This window comes from Loxodonta africana, chromosome 2 (genome assembly GCF_030014295.1).
Source record: "Loxodonta africana isolate mLoxAfr1 chromosome 2, mLoxAfr1.hap2, whole genome shotgun sequence".
NCBI lineage: Eukaryota > Metazoa > Chordata > Mammalia > Proboscidea > Elephantidae > Loxodonta > Loxodonta africana.
This window is the reverse complement of record NC_087343.1, coordinates 37,693,186-37,706,448: the sequence shown is the minus strand read 5'-3', so window position 1 is coordinate 37,706,448 and position 13,263 is coordinate 37,693,186.

The window sequence follows — 13,263 nt, the reverse complement described above, 5'->3', positions numbered from 1 at the left end:
ATAGGGAATTCCAAAGTCTAAGATTCAGGGCTCTCCAAGAGATTAGGAAAGAAATTAAAGAAAACACAGACAAAATCGTGGAAAATACAGACAAAACCAACCAAAATATAGCCAAAATCAAGAAAACACAGACAAAGCAATAGAAGAATTCAGGAAAATAATACAAGAACAGAATGTCAGAATAAACAAACAATTAGAAATCATACAAAAACAGCAATTGGAAATCCAAAAGATAAACAACAAATTTTCAGAAGTGGACAGCACAATAGAAGGTTTTAGGAGAGGATTTGAAATAACGGAAGACAGAATCAGCAAAATCGAAGACAAATCTAACGATGTCACCTTGTTTGAGGAAAAATCAGACAAAAGAATGAAGAAAACCGAAGAACTATGTGGGGTACAATCAGAGCAAAAATTTACATGTGATTAGAGTTCCAGAACAAGCGGGGAAAATGAAAAACAAAGAAAGGATCATTAAATATTTGCTAACAGAAAACTTCCCTAATATGAAAGATGAAAAGCTGACCATTCAAGGAGATCAGTGAACCCCATATAGGATAGACCCCAAAAGAAAGTCACCAAATACTTCGAAGACCAGCGTAGCAGGGGCGGGGGTTTGGGAACCATGGTTTCAGGGGACATCTAAGTCAATTGGCGTAATAAAATCTATTAAGAAAACATTCTGCTTCCCACCTTGGAGAGAGGCGTCTAGGGTCTTAAACACTAGCAAGCAGCCATCTAAGATGCATCAATTGGTCTCAACCAACCTGGATCAAAGGAGAATGAAGAACACCAAGGACACAACGCAAATACAAGCCCAAGGGACAGAAAGGGCCACATGAACCAGCCACTACATCATCCTGAGACCAGAAGAACTTGATGGTGCCCGGCTACAACCGATGACTGCCCTGACAGGGAACAAAACAGAGAACCCCTGAGGGAGCAGGAGAACAGTGGGATGCAGACCCCAAATTCTCATAAAAAGACCAGACTTAATGGTCTGACTGAGACTGGAAGGACCCCAGTGGTCATGGCCCCCAGACCTTCTGTTGGCCCAGGACAGGAAACATTCCCAAAGCCAACTCTTCAGACATGGATTGGACTGGACAATGGGTTGGACAGGGATGCTGGTGAGGAGTGAGCTTCTTGGATCAGGTGGACACTTGAGACTATGTTGGCATCTCCTGCCTGGAGGGGAGATGAGAGGGTAGAGGGGGTTAGAAGGTGATGAAATGGACATGAAAAGAGAGAGTGGAGGGATGGAGCAGACTTTCTCACTAGGGGGAGAGCAACTGGGAGTATGTAGCAAGGTGTTTATAAGACTGACTTGATTTGTAAACTTTAACTTAAAGCACAATAAAAATTAAAAAAAAAAGTCACCAAAGCATATCATAGTCACACTCACCAAAGACAAAGAAAAAATCCTGAGAGCAACTCAAGAAAAAAAAAAAGTAATATACAAAGGTGAAACGATACGCCTAAGCTCTGATTACTCAGAAGAAATCATGCAGGCAAGAAGGTAATGCGATGATATGTATAAGACCTTGAAAGAAAAAAACTGCCAACAAAGAATAATATATCCTGGAAAATTCTCTCTCAAATGTGGTAGTGATATTAGGACATTTCCAGATAAATAAAAATTAAGGGAATTTGTAAAACCAAAACAAACAAGAATTATTAAAGGGAGTCTTTCGATTACAGAACAAACATCAGGCAACAACCTGAATCTGACACAGGTCAGTATCCGCCAAACACCAACCTAGGTAAAGAACTGTCAGGGAAAAAACGAAGCCAAAAGATACAAAATGAAGCTAGAGACCTCAGTCTAAGAATGACAACAATTTCAGAACAATAAAAGGGGGAATACATGGTGTAAGTATAGAACTTTCAAATAGAGAGGAAATCAAGGTGATATCAAGTAATAAAAGACTGGTTCAAACTTAGGAAGATAGGGGTAAATTTCAAGGTAACCACAATAAAAGCTAACAAACCTACTCATCAAAATAAAGAACAAAAACATAAAGTCTCGGTAAACCCAAAATCTACAATAACAAAAGAAATTTCACAAACAAAAAGAAAACCAGCACCACAAAATAAAAAAAGCACTACAAAATGACAGCAATAAACTCACACCTAGAGATAATCACTGAATGTAAATGACATAAATACACCCGTGAAGAGACAGAGAGTGACAGAGTGAATAAACATGTAGACATCCATATGTTGTCTACAAGAGACACACTGTAGACACAAAGACATAAATGTATTAAAATCAAAGGATTGAAAAAAAATCTGTCACACAAATAGGCATATGCACACCTATGTTCACTGCAGCATTATTCACAATAGCAAAAAGATGGAAACAACCCAAGTGCCCATCAACAGAAGAATGGACAAACTATCGTACATACACACAATGGAATACTATATAACAGTAAAGAACAATGATGAATCTCTGAAACATCTCACAACATGGATGAATCTGGAGGGCTGATTCATTATGCTGAGTGAAATAAGTCAATCACAAAAGGACAAATACCATATGAAACCACTATTATGAAAATACATGAAAGTATTTCTACACAGAAAGAAACAATCTTTGATGGTTATGAGAGAGGGGAGGAGTGGGAAGGGAAAAACACTGACAGGTTGCTATGAGTCAGAATCAACTCCACAGCAACAGGTTTGGGGTTTTTTGTTTTGAGTAGGTAAATAAGTGGTAACTTTGGTGAAGGGTAAGACAGTACACAATACTGGGGAAGTCAGCACAACTTGACCAATGCAAAGTCATAGACGTTTCACAGGCACATCCAAACACCCTGAGGGGCCAACCTACTGGGCTGAGGACCGGGGACCATGGTCTCAGGGGACCTCTAGCTCAATTGGCGTAATATAGTACATAAAGAAAATCTTCTGCATCCAACTTTTCTGAGTAGCGTCTGGGTCTTAAAAGCTTGTAAGCAGCCATCTAAGACACATCTACTGGTACCATCCCAGCTGGGGTGAAGGAGAATGAAGAAAACCAAAGACACAAGGAAAAGATTAGTCCAAAAGACTAATGGACCATGACTACCACAACCTCCACCAGACTGAGCCCAGAAAAACTGGATGGTGCCCAGTTACCACCACCAACTGCTCTGGTAGGAATCACAATAGAGAGTCCCAGACAGAGTGGGAGAAAAATGTAGAACTAAATTCAAATTCACACACACACAAAAAAAATAGATTAGGCTTGCTGGCCTGACGGAGACTAGAGAAACCCCAAGAGTATGACCCCTGGCCATTCTTTCAACTCAGTACTGAAGTTACTCCTGAGGTTCACCCTTCAGCCAAAGATCAGACAGGTCTATAGGGCCAACAATAACACACATGAAGAACATACTTCATAGTCCAGTCATGTATACAAGACTAATGGGCACACCAGCCCGAAAATAAAGACAAGAAGGCAGGAAGAGACAGGAAAACTGGGTGAATGGAAATAGGGATGGAGGAGAGAATGTTGACATATCAGGGGGTTGGCAACCAATGTCAGAAGAAAATTTGTATATTAACTGTTTAATGAGAAACCACTTTGTAAATCTTCACTTAAACCACAATAAAAAAAATAGTTGCCCATAATGTCTAAGTGTGAATGTATATTTTTAGCCTTTCATTATTGCTATGCAACTATGGGTAATCCTTTGGGGATTTGAGGATGGATATTCATGTAGTCTGTTGTTGTTTAGTAATTACGAAAAATGTATTATCCAAGTAAGATCTGATATGATCATTTGGTCTCATCACTTTTGACTTCTTTATTGGGGACATTAAATGTCTGTCTAAAAGACAGGCTAGGAAGAAGGACCTGTCGATCTACTTCTTAAAAAATTGGCCAGTGAAAATCTTACGAAACAGCAGTGGAACATTGTCTGATATAGTGCTGGAAAATGAGTCCCTGAGATTGGAAGACACTCAAAATATGACTGAGGAAAAGCTACCCTCTCAAAGTAGAGTTGTCTTAATGATATGGATGGAGTAAAGTTTTCGGGACCTTCATTTGCTTATAAGGCACAACTCAAAATGAGAAGTTTAATGCAAACATCCATTAAAAATTGAAATGTGGAATGTATGAAGTATCTAGGAAAATTGGAAGTCATCAAAAATGAAATGGAACACTTGTAGATATCCTAGGCATTAATGAGCTGAAATAGACTGATACTGACTATTTTGAATCAGACAATAATATGGTCTACTATGCCATGAATGACAAATTGAATAGGAAGGTCGTGTCATTCATCATCAAAAACAACATTTCAAGATCTATCCTGAAGTACAACGCTGTCCGTGATAGGATAATATCCATACGCCTACAAGTAAGGCCAGGTAATGCGATTAGTATTCATATTTAGGCACCAACCACTAAGGCCGAAGATGAGGAAACTGACTATTTTTACCAACTTCTGCAGTCTGAAATTGATCAAACATTCAATCAAGATGCATTGATAATTACTAGTGATTAGAATACGAAAGTTGGGAACAAGGAAGAAAGTTAAGTAGTTGGAAAATACGGCCTTGGTAATAGAAACAAAGCCAGAGACCACAGGATATAATTTCACAAGACCAATGACCTAGTCATCAGAAATACCTTTTTTCAACAACATAAACGGTGACTATACACGTGGACCTGGCCAGATGGAATACATGGGAATCAAACTGACTATATCTATGGAGAAGCTCAATATCATCAGTGAGAAAAAGGCTGGGGCAGACATCAGAACAGACTGTCAATTACTCATATGGAGGTTCAAGTCGAAGCTGAAGAAAATTAAAACAAGTCCACAAGAGCAAAGTACAACCTTGAGGATATACTACCTAAATTTAAAGACCATCTCAAGAATAGATTTGACACATTGAACACTAATGACCTAAGACCAGATGAGTTATGGATGACATCAAAGCATCATACATGAAGAAAGCAAAAGACCATTAAAAAGAAAGAAAGAAAAGACCAACATGGATGTCAGAAGAGACTCTGAAACTTGCTCTTGAAGAAAGAGTAGTTAAAACAAAAGGAAGAAATGATCACATAAAAGAGCTGAACAGAAGATTTCAAAGGGTAGCTCGAAAAGAAAAATTAAGGTATTATAATGAAATGTGCAAAGACCTGGAGTTAGAAAACCAAAAGGGAAGAACAAGCTCAGCATTTCTCAAGCTGAAAGAACTGAAGAAAAAAAAAAACTAAGCCTCTGGTTGCAATTTTGAAGGATTCTATGGGGAAAATATTGAACAACGAAAGAAGCATCAAAAGAAGATGAAAGGAATACAGAGAGTCACTGTGCTGAAAAAGAATTAGTCTACATTCGGCCATTTCAGGAGGTAGCATACGATCAGGAACTGATGATATTGAAGGGAGAAGTACAAGCTGCACTGAAGGCACTGGTGAAAAACAAGATTCCAGTAGTTGACAGGCTACTAGTTGAGATGTTTCAACAAATGGAACCACTCACTCATCTATGCAAAGAAAACTGGAAAAGAGCTACCTGGCCAACCAACTAGAAGAGATCCATATTTGTACCCATTCAAAAGAAAGGTGATCCAACAGAAAGCATAAATTATCAAACAATATCATTAATATCACACACAAGTAAAATTTTGCTGAAGATAATTCAAAAACAAATGCAGCTATACATCAATAGATAACTGCCAGAAATTCGAGCTGAATTCAGAAGAGGACATGGAACAAGGTATATCATTGCTGATGGCAGATGGGTCTTGGCTGAAAGCAGAGAATACCAGAAAGACAGTTATCTGTGTTTTATTGACTATGCAAAAGCAGTCACCTGTGTGGATCATAACAAATTATGGATAACATTTCAAAGAATGGGAATCCCAGAACACTTAATTGTGCTCATGAGGAACCTATACATAGACCAAGAGGCGGTCATTCGAACAGAACAAGAAGCTACTGTGTGGTTTAAAATGAGGAAAGGTGTGTGTCAGAGTCATATCTTTTCACCATACTTATTCAATCTGTATGCTGAGCAAATAATCTGAGAACCTGGACTCTATGAAGAAGAACCCAACATCAGGATTGGAGGAAGACTCGTTAACAGCCTGTGACATGCAGATGACACAACCTTGCTTCCTGAGAGTGAAGAGGACTTGAAGCCCTTACTGTATGGATGACACCTCAACATAAAGAAAAGAAAAATCCTCACAACTGGACCAATAAGCAGGGTGGTGATAAACAGAGGAAAGACTGAGATTTCATTTTACTTGGATCCACAGTCAACACCAATGGAAACACCAGTCAAGAAATCAAACAACATATTGCACTGAGCAAATCTACTGCAAAAGACCTCTTGATGTATTAAAAAGCAAAGATGTCCTCAAAGGACTAAGGTGTGCTGACCTAAGCCGTGATATTTTCAGGCACCTCATATGCATGGGAAAGCTGGACAATGAATAAGGATGACCAAAGAAATATTGATGTATTTGAATTACAGTGTTGACAAAGAATACCGAATATACCATGGACTGCCAGAAGAACAAACAAATCTGTCTTTGGAAGAAGTACAATCAGAAAGCTTCTTAGAAATGAGGATGACAAGACTTCATCTCAAGTACCTTGGACGTGTCATCAGGAGGGACCAGTCCCTGAAGAAGGCCATCATGCTTGGTAGAGGGTCAGTGAAAAAGAGGAAGACACTTGATAAGATTGATTGACACAGTGTCTGCTACAATGGGCTCAAACATAGCAATGATTGTGAGGATGGCACAGGACCGGGCAGTGTTTTGTTCTGTTGACATAGGATTGATATGAGTCAGAACCAACATGATGGCACCAAACAACAAAAAATGTCTGTCATTTAGAAGGAATAATGATGCAAAAGTGAATAGGTCAAAAGGACAAACATCGTATGAGCTCAAGAATATGAAATATGTAGAATAGGCAAATTCATAGAGACCAAAGTGGTTATCCCGGGCTGTGGAGAGGAGGGAATGAGGGGCTGTTGCTTAACGGATATTGAGTTTCTGTTTGAGATGATGAAAAAAGTTTTGGAAACAGATAGTGATGATGGCTGCACAATATTGTGTATGTGACTAATATCCCTGATTGTACACTGAAAAATGGTTAAAATGGCAAATTATATGTTATATCTATTTTACCACAATAAAATTGGAAGTTCAAAAAAAAAATGAAGAGATTGGAGGCTGAAGTGAAGATAATCTAGTATCTGGTAGAAAGATGACATTTTAACAATTTTTTCCACGAAGAGTGCCTAGCACATTGTATTAGTTTCTAGGGCTGCCATAACAAATACGATAAAGTGGGGAGCTTTTAAGAACAGAAATATATTATCTTACAGTTCTGGACACTGGAAGTCCTAATTCAGGGCGTCAGCAGGGCCACGGTGTCTCTCTGTCCACTCTGTGAGAAGATCCTTCCCAGTCTCCTCCAACTTATGTTAGCCCTGGGTATTTCTTGGTTTCTTGGCTTTAGATGTATCATCTGTACCATTTGGGAGTCTGTTTTTTGGGTCTGTTCTCTCCTTTCATAAGACACCACTCTGAAAGGATTAGGATTACTCCAGCATGACCTCATTAATTTAACTGATAATAACTTATTTCCAAACAAGGTCACATTCACAGGTACAGGGATTAGGACTTTAACATATTTTGGGGCGGGGGGGACACAATTCAATCCATGACACACTTCTTGGTGCATAACACTCGAGTACTGGGGAGACAAGATGATTCAAGTATTAGCCACATCCATGGACGTAAGGTAGTAGTGATTCCCAGGAAAAGCTGTCCTGCTACTAAACACCGAGGAACACTCCAACATGGTTACCATTTGGGATTCTGCTTCTGTGGACGGCTATGGTTTCCTCTGAAGCAGAGTGGTCATTGCTGGTGTAACCAGCTAGGGGAAAAATGAGAAATAAGAAAGAAGAATTTAGGAATCCTCTCTTGGGATGGCATTTAGAAGGTTTGGGTATCTTTGAGGCCACACCCTCTACCACAGAAACTAGGGAGTGATGCAGTTCACTCAAGTGGGCCATAAACAGGGAAGCTTGGACCAAAAGATTTTTGTGCTTTCTGTTGCAGTCAGTATTTCTCTGCCTTTTGTCATTTTCTAGCTTTTAGGCAGGAAAAAAAAGTTGTCATCAAGTTGAGTTTGACTCATGGAGACCCCACATGTCAGAGTAGAACTGCGCCCCATTAAGTTTTCAGTGCCAGAATTTTTTGAAAGTAAATCACCAGGCCTTTCTTCTGAGAAACCTCTGGGTGGACTCAAACCATAGCAGCCGAGCGTTAACTGCTAACGCCACCCAGGGAGTCCCACTTATTTAGCAAAAACTTCCTTACTTCACATAACATTGGCTCAGCTGTGCTATAGGGAATACGTGGAAAGGTCATGCTTCCCTGTTTCAGCAGATTTGTTAGCAGGGAAATGATACTCTCCACCCTGTCCCCACCCAGGGTGGAGTGGTAGAAGGGGTACATATGAGAGATGCCCCACAGGACGGTTAACCTTGGGAAATAAATACCAGGGCTATGGGATCCAGTTTTTCCTCCCCAGTGGGAAATTACCTTTCTAGTATTAAGCTTGAAAAATCTGGTTATTATTTTTTCTGAAGCTGGGGACAGGGGCTAAATACTTACAGGCACTATGGTTTCCTAAATGAACTAACAATCTAATATGTCCAATTAAAAAGTCAAGTCCCCTATCTCCTGGAGCAGTCTTGCCTTGTTAAAGTTAATGTATACAAAGGCTAATGCAAGGTCTCCCAAAGACTGACTACCTTGAGGAAAGGTCAGCATCTTGACAAACTCAGTAATGGTTTGAACAAAGTACAGTGCATGCTCCAAGACTCCAAAGGGGAAGGGAGCCCATGACCCAAAAACGATAGCATCTTCGTGGTTTACCGGCATTTCCAGAAAACATCAGCCTTCCAAGAGATAATTTAATTCTTGTATATGTAAACATCATGGTGGCATTTTATTACAGTATTAGTAAGCTATTTATTCTGTTTGTGTCCTGTAATGATTTTCAGAGACTTATCATGTCTCCTGGAACACACTAGGCCCTCAATCAATATGTGTCAATTGAATTGAATGTTTCTGAATTTCAAATTTTCTGAGGGCAAGAATGACAGTGTTCAGTTTATTCTTATTTCCCAACCCCAAGGCACTTAATAGGAGGCATATAACAATCACTTAATAACTCTTGACTTACACAGTGAAATTTGCCAAAACAAAAACCCAACTATTTAAAATATCTGGTGAAAACTGTAACTTCCTTTCTCATTTCAACCAAAGTTCACTCATATTTGCCTCAGTTTGACTCGAGTTTCTCAATCTGTTTTTTTTTTTTCCAACATTCCTGGCATCGTGTCAGGAAAGCATAGAACAGCAGTCTTAAGACAATCAGAGAACATCTGAGCCATAACTAAGATATAATTCAAGAATTTGAAATGCAAATAAACCTTTTTTTCTTAATCAAAAGTACATAATAAATACAATATAGTAAATACAGGTGGTTGGTAAGAGACCTGAACTTCAGGATATAACAATTTTTTGCAATGTTGAATTAATAAAACAGATACTTTCTGTGTGATGTACTTTACTTTTGATCGTCTGAAAGATGTTTCTAATCCTTATATGTCAAAACAGTATAATAATTTTCATCATATTATGGCAGGATGTTTATTCATTAAGCCAAGTGATGCCTCTGTAACTAACCTAAACCATTTTCCCCTCAACCATTCCTTTTATTAAAATGTTTACATTGTTATTTTTCTAATTGTACTTTAGGTAAAGGTTTACAGAGCATATTAGTTTCTCTTTAAACAATTAATACACATATTGTTTTATGACATGTCAACACTCTCCCCTTCTCAACCTTGGGTGCTCCATTACCAGCTTTCCTGTCCCCTCCTGCCTTCTTGTCCTTGACCTTGGCATGGTGTGCCCATTTAGTCTGGTTTTGTTTTATGGGCCTATCTAATTTTTGGCTGAAGGGTGAACTTCAGGAGTGACTTCAGTACTGAGTTAAAAGGGTGCCCCATACTCTTGGGGAATCTCCAGTCTCTGTTAGACCAGTAAGTAAGTTTGGTCTTTTTTTGTGAGTTAGAATTTTGTTCTACATTTTTCTCGAGCTCTATCTGGGACCCTGCATTGTGATCCCTGTCAGAGCAGTCAGTGGTGGTAGCTGGGCACCATCTAGTCATGCTGGATTCAGTCTGGCGGAGGCTGTGGTAGTTGTGGTCCATTAATCCCTCCACTGTTATTTTGAGATGTTCTCCTGTGCTATGATTTTGGGGTCTTACAATGAAAATGGGGGGAACTAACAACTGTCTGTGCGCTGGAGCCCAAAAACACCATTCCTTGTCCTTACTTGTGGATGAGTCGTAGTATGGTTATGAAATGTCGACACGGTGGAGCTTAGGAACATTGGGGGAAAACATTGCTTCTAATTAGGGCTCTTTCGTATTCAGGGGCTGATCCTTACCACGGTTCTCTATCAGCCTGTGCACATATTGGAATAGAAATTTCTCTGACTTTTCACCCTTTAACTAAAAGAAGCAGGCTTTTGTTATTGTTGTTGTTGTACCCCTACCATAATCTCCTTTGTCCGCTAATTTCTAGAGGCTCACACCCAAGTTCCAGCCTCCTTAGGCTGACATTCCTACAATCTCTTCTCTCCACACGAAAGCTGATTCCACCGAGGCAGTTTTAGGGGTGATGGCTTGGTCCATCTGCAGAATTTGAAATTCGGTGACTCATGGGGCACATCGGAGCTCCGATGTGATTACTTTTTTGGCTTTTTGAGAGCTGGGCTTTTGTTTTACCTGTATAATGTTGAATTTTTTTTTAATTCGTTATCAATGAATTTAAAAAAGAATGATCTGGACCCCTGGGTCTGCATTTCTTTCTTTTTTTTTTTTAATTTCTTTTTTTCTTTTTTACTTTTTGTTCCCCAGTATTATATGCTATCTTCACCAAAGTTACCACTTATCTATTGTCTATTTAGTGTTTTTCCAAACCTACCCCTCCTCTCCCTGGTAACCGTCAAAGATTGTTTCTTTTTGTGTGTAAACCTTTTCATGAGTTTTTATAGCAGTGGTCTCATACAATATTTGTCCTTTTGTGATTGACTTATTTCGCTCAGCATAATGCCCTCCGCATTCATCTGTGTTGTGAGATGCTTCGCAAATTCATCATTGTTCTTTATCACTGCATAGTACTATATTATGTGTATGTACCATAGTTTGTTTATCCATTCATCTATTGATGGATATCTAGGTCGTTTCCATCTTTTTGCTATTGTGAACAATGCTGCAATGAACATGGGTGTACATATGTCTATTAGTGTGACAGTTCTTATTTCTCTAGGATATATCCCTAGGAGTGGGATTGCTAGATCATAATGGTATTTCTATTTCTAGCTTTTTAATGAAGCACCATATCAGTTTCTAAAATGGTTGTACCATTGTACATTCCCACAAGCAGTGCATAAGAGTTCCAATCTCCCCACAGCCTCACCAATATTTGTTATTTTCTTTTTTTTTTTTTTCCCCCAGTAATGCCAGGGTGAAATGATATCTCATTGTGGTTTTGATTTGCATTTCTCTATAGGGTCACTATGAGTCGAAATCGACTTGACGGCAATGGGTTTGGTTTTTTGGAAAGGCTAGTGTTCGCAAACATTTCCTCGTATATATCTCTTAGGCACTTGAATGCCTTCTTTGGTGAGGTGTCTATTCATTTTCTTTGCCCACCTTTTAATTGGATTATTTGTGTTTTTGTTGTACAGGTGTTGGATTTTCCTGTAGACTTAGAGATTAGAACTTTGTCTGATACGCCACAGCAAAAATATTTTTCCAGTCTGTGTGTATATATATATATATTTTTTTTTTTTTTTTACTCTTTTGGTGAAGTCTTTTGATGAACGTGTTTAATTTTGAGAAGATCCCAGTAACCTACCTTATCTTCTGGAGTCTGTGTATTGTTAGTTATGGTTTGTATCCCGTTAATGCCATGCATTAGGGCCTCTAGCATTGATCCTATTTTTTCTTCAATGATCTTCATAGTTTTGGGTTTTATATTTAAGTCTTTGTTCCATTTTGAATTAGTTTTTGTGTATAGTGTGAGGTGTGGGTCCTGTTTCATTTTTTTGCAGGTGGACATCCAGTTTTGCCAGCAACAGTTGTTTAAGAAAAAACTGTCTTTTTCACATTTGATGAATTTCAGGCCCTTGTCAAAATCAGGTGATGGTAGTTGGATGGATTTACATCTGGGTTCTCAATTCTGTTCCACGGGTCAATGTTTCTGTCCTTGTACCAGTACCAGGATGTTTTGACTGCCATAGCTGTATAGTACTTTCTGAGGTCAGGTCGTGCAGTCCTCCTACTTCATTCGTCTTCTTCAAGAGTGCTTTATTTGTCCAAGACCCCTTGCCTTTCTATTTAAGTTAATGATTAGCTTTTCCATCTCTTTAAAGAATGTTTTTGGTATGTGGATTGAGATTGCATTGTATTTGTAGATTGCTTTGGGTAGAATTGTCATTTTCACAATGTTGAGTCTACCTCCATGAGCATGGTATGTTTTTCCATGTATGTAGATCTCTTTTGATTTCTTGCAGTAGTGTTTCGTAGTTTTCTTTGAAGAGGTCTTTTACATCCCTGGTTCGATTTATTCCTAAGTATTTTATCTTTTTAGGAATTATTATAAATGGTGTTGTTTTCCTGATTTTCTTTTCATCATTCTCTTTACTGGTGTATAGGAATCTGACAGATTTTTTATGTTTTATCTTGTATTCTGCTACTCTGCTGAATCTTTCTATTCATTCCAATAGTTTTCTTATGGAGTCTTTTGGGTTTTCTATGTATAGTATAATATCATCCACAAATAGGGTCGGTTTTACTTCTTCATTACCAATTTGGATAACCTTTATTTCTTTTTCTTGACTTCCAGGACAACGTTAAATAGGAGAGGTGATAAACAGCACCCTTGTCTTGTTCCTGTTCCAAGGGGAACATTTTCAACCTCTCTCCATTAAGAATGATGTTGGCTTTAGAAAAACAATCAATGTAATCCACTGCATAAATAAAACAAAAGACAAGAACCACATGATCTTATCAATGGATGCATAAAAGGTATTTGACAAAGTTCAACACCCATTCATGACAGAAACTCTCAGCAAAACCGGAATAGAAGAAAAATTCCTCAACATAATAAAGGGCATTTATACAAAGCCAACAGCCAACATTATCC